The sequence below is a fragment of the Papio anubis genome, chromosome 12, assembly GCF_008728515.1.
Source record: "Papio anubis isolate 15944 chromosome 12, Panubis1.0, whole genome shotgun sequence".
Lineage (NCBI taxonomy): Eukaryota > Metazoa > Chordata > Mammalia > Primates > Cercopithecidae > Papio > Papio anubis.
This window is the reverse complement of record NC_044987.1, coordinates 86658991-86663555: the sequence shown is the minus strand read 5'-3', so window position 1 is coordinate 86663555 and position 4565 is coordinate 86658991. Positions and strand designations below refer to the sequence as shown.

Genomic DNA, 4565 nt, shown 5'->3' with positions numbered 1-4565 from the left:
GTGTTTTATACTCTGTTACTAGTTTACATTTATGAACATAAGATTAATTTGTTCAAAACAAGCACCTCTAAACTGCATGCTTGAGTAAGCCTTAGAAGAATTTAAAGCAAAAAAAAAGGAAATAGAAAAAGAAGTTTAAGGGATGGTGGTTTAGAATTTAAGTGGGTTAGCACCCTAGAGTAATCAAAAACATCTTTGCTGATGGGTTTTGGCATATTTTTCCCTGTGTAGATATTTTAATTTTATTTATATTATATTAATTTAATTATTTATTTTGAGACAGGGTCTCCCTCTGGCTCTGTTGCCCAGGGTGATAGTGGCTTACTGTAACCTTGAACTCATGGGCTCAAATGATCCTCTTACCTCAGCCTCCTGAGTAGCTGAAATCACAGGAGCATGCCACCATGTACAGCAATTTTTCTTTTCTTTTTTTTTTTTGGCAGAGATAGGGTCTTCCTATGTTGCCCAGCCTGGGATATTTTTAACTAACTGAAGGCATGTTTTGTTACAAATAAATCAGGGTTGGGATTTCCAAAGGAAATTTTTTTTTTTTTTTTGATGGAGTCTCGCTCTGTTGCACAGGCTGGAGTGCAGTGGCGTGATCTCGGCTCACCGCAATCTCTGCCTCTCAGGTTCAAGTGATTCTCCTGCCCCAGCCTTCTAAGTAACTGGGACTATAGGCGCACGCCACCACACCCAGCCAATTTTTGTATTTTTAGTAGAGACAGACTTTCACTGCTTTGGCCAGGATGGTCTTGATCTCTTGATCTTGTGATCCGCCCACCTTGGCCTCCCAAAGTGCTGGGATTACAGGCGTGAGCCACTGCGCTGGCCTCTAAAGGAAAATTTTAAAACATTGTTTTATATGCTGGCTGGGCACGGTAGTTCATGCCTGTACTCTCAACTCTTAGGGAGGCCGAGGCGGGAGCATAGCTTGAGCCGGGGAATTCAAGACCTGCCTGAACCATATAGTGAGACCCCATTCTCCACAAAAAGGAAAAAAACAAAAGACAAAACCATTGTTTTGTACTCTTATCTTAGATTAATGTGTAGAAGTCTTGAGACACTGATAATATTTTGCCACACTGTAAAAATATGTAAATATTAATTATAATTAGGTTGCTAGTTTCAAAATTAGGATTATTGCATTATTTTTTAATATTAAAAATGTTAAATGTTAAGAATAATGGTTCAAATGATTACCAAAACAATGCCTAGCATTTTTTATTAAATTTAAAAGTCTTTTATCTTTTTTAGAGGATGATCAAGACATGAAAATTTATTGCGGCAGTATAAGACTCAACCAGTTCATTTAAAAGTGACTTCTATTTAGAATATATTCCATGTTTCTGTCAGATGAGTCATCTGCCAAGTTTCTGGTGATCTGCAGTGGTGTTGGTCAATGCAAGAAAACAGCAACACACTCTTTGAAGGGTATTCATGTCATCAGAAGTCTAGGAAAATTTACTTACTTCTAAGCAGAGAACAGTTTATTGAGAATCAGTAGGGTTCAGTGGGTCCAAATGTTGCTGAGATTTAGAGGCATGAGCATACTTCTCAGAACCTGTCAGATACAGTGAAACTTCCAGATGATCATTCTACTTGAGCAAATTCACCTATATAGAGAGAACATAGAGTTTGCCTGGGTAGCAATAATCTTGTTTATAAGAAACATATGGTATACATATTCCTGAATTTGTGAGGGTTTTAGATACAGTTGTTATATCTTACAAACCAATTCTACAGAGTAGATTAACTTTCAGCTATAACTATAATCCTAATAAGTCTTTACAGTCATTCAGTCATTATTCATATGTATACTGAGTTCACTAGTTTGAATTTTATTCTAATCGTAATAGGAAGTGTCTGGAAGATTTTAAGCAGGCAATTGATAAAATCTGGTTTATCCTTTGAGATTACTATGGCTGCTCTGAGGAAGCTGGCCTGTTGGGGGCAAAGAACGGCAGCAATGAGACCCATTAGGACGACTTTGCAGTATCCAGCAGAGAAGTCGTGATAGCTTGGATTAAAATGGCAGCAGTGAGATGGTAAGAAGTAGAGATAAATGTGGGATTTATTTTGGAGGTGGAACAAACAGGACCACTAACATTGGGATGTCAGATTGAGAGAAGGAGGAAAAATCAGATATGACTAGTGTTTTGGCCTGAATACTAAGTGAATGATGATACTATACCAGAAATATGAAGATTGAGAAGAGCAGGTGTATGGGCCGAGATGAGGAGAGGAAAGTCTTTACGAATTCTTTCCTAGATTTGTTAGGTTTGCGATACCAACTTAATAACCTGGTAGAGATGGTTAAATATATGATGCTCTGAGGAGAGCCAAGATAGGAGATACAAATTTGAGCAACATCAGCACATACATGGTATTTAAAAGCACGGGACTTGATCAGGTTACCTCGGAAGAGTTTAGATAGTAAAAAGGGAAAGCTGAGTATTCCAATATTTACAGATTAAGCAGCCAGCAAGGATCCTGAAAATATGCAGCCAGTGAAGTAGAAGGAAACCCAACAGAGTAGGATGTCACAGAATTCATGAGTAGAAGTGAGGTGTGGACTTTGTCCAGTGCTGCTTGAGAGAGAGGAACCTTCATTGTTGGATTTCATAAGATGAAGCAGGGTCATTGTTGACTACAATGGCAAGCATGTCTTGAACAATTTCTATATGACTGGTATTCTTGTGCTTTTATATGTGTTATTTTAATCCTCACAACAGCCCTATGAGATAGTTACTTTTATTATCCTCATTTTATAATTGGGGAAACTGAGGCACAAAGAAGTTACATTGCTTTTATACCTAGTAAATCACAGAACATGGATTAGAACCCATGAGGTCAAAGCCCAAACTTAATAACTATATTTCCTCTCCTATATATATGAGATAAGAAAAACAGGTATAAAACTACAATCAAATAGGCTGGAGAGAATGGAAAGTGAGAAAGAGCCCATACCTAAAGACATTCTGGAAACATTTTATAGTGAAGAAGAGAAGAAAAGTGGGATAGGGGCCAGACGCAGTGGCTCATGCCTGTAATCCCAGCACTTCGGGAGGCCAAGATGAGAGAATCATCTGAAGTCAGGAGTTTGAGACCAACCTGGCCAACATGACGAAACCCCGTCTCTACTAAAAATACAAAAATTAGCTGGGCGTGGTGGCAGGAGCCTGTAATCCCAGCTAGTTGGGAGGTTGAGGCAGGAGAATTGCTCGACCCCCAGGAGGTGGAGGTTGCAGTGAGCTGAGATCACACCACTGCACTCCAGCCCAAGCGACAGAGCAAAACTCTGTCTAAAAAAAAAAAAAAAAAGGTGGGATAGGAGCTGAAAGAGAACATAAGGGTCAAGGACATTTTCTGTTTGTTTTGCTTAAGCTGGGTGATACTGAATATGCTTCTCTGAGGCTGGTAATGATCCAATTGAAAGAGGGGACCTGAAGATTTAGGAGAGATTAGGGGTGATTTTAGGAATGCATTTCTTAAATAGCAAAAATGCTGGTTTATATAGAAGCAAGGAAATTTCTATTCACAGGGAGAACAAATTGTACATATAGTTTCTGATGTGGCTGGATTGATAGTTTTGGTGGCAGGAAGACAAGACAGACAGTTCTTGTCAAATCACTTCTTGTTTCTCAGTGAGGTGTGAAGGGAAGGCAAGGTCATCAGCAGAGGGATAGAATAGGATGTTCCAAGTTTGAGGAAAAGGAAAAGGTAATAGAAAAGTAAGCATTTTGGAGAAAGAAAAATTTACCAGAGAGATTACTGAGACTGATGGGCAATGTTGTTGCCGTTTGATATTTTTGGCCATAAAGACCAATTAGTGAAGTTCTGTCATGTTTCTCTTTATTTCTGAAGAAAAATTTGGCTAATTAGATGTAGACCCAGATTCACTTATAATTGGGGTTGGACAAGTAGGATGGAGGGAAAAAGGAACAAAGCAGTTAAAGTGTTCTCAAGGGAGTGATTATAGTACTGAAACATATTACTTAACACAGGTGGTGAGGAAGGGGTCTTCTGTAGATTTCCTGTGCTGTTTTGAGGTTGAGTAGGGGGTGCTTGAGGGAAGCTAGAGAGATAGGGGCTTTTGGTCAGGATGTTGATGACAAGAACCAGAGTATGACCATGGCAGTGAGTGGCCCAGATGGAACATAACAGCAAAGTTGAAGAAATTAAGAACGTTAGAGGCCAGAGCCAGGTACAGTGGCCAGCACTTACAGTCCCAGCTACTCAGGAGGCTGAGGCAGGAGGATCACTTGAGGCCAGGAGCTGGAGTTGCCGTGCACTGTGATTGCACCTATGAATAGCCACTGCGCTCCACCCTGGCAACACAGTGAGACCCTGCTCTAAAAAAAAAAAAGTATGGAAGTAACTTTTTAATGTGGATATTGAAATAGCCAAGGTTGTGATCGAAGTTGTGGTAGAGGAAGATGGCAAGCTGGGTGCTAGAATTTCAGCAAACCAGAGTAACTGGCTAGCCAGATGATAGTCAAAAGGAGCAATATTGGCTAATATGGTCAGATGGAAAAATCTTCAGAAGAGTGGGAAGTTTTGAA

At 39.6% G+C, this 4565-nt stretch overlaps 1 long non-coding RNA gene across 1 annotated transcript in view; it reads left to right on the top strand.

Moving 5' to 3' along the window:
* The first annotated feature begins 931 nt into the window (after nucleotides 1–931).
* The window catches only part of LOC108581940, a 29241-nt gene continuing 25607 nt past the window's right edge, over nucleotides 932–4565 (top strand). Inside the window, exon 1 of the long non-coding RNA XR_001894881.3 lies at nucleotides 932–2048. This is a non-coding gene — a long non-coding RNA (uncharacterized LOC108581940). The remainder of the gene's footprint in view (nucleotides 2049–4565) is intronic.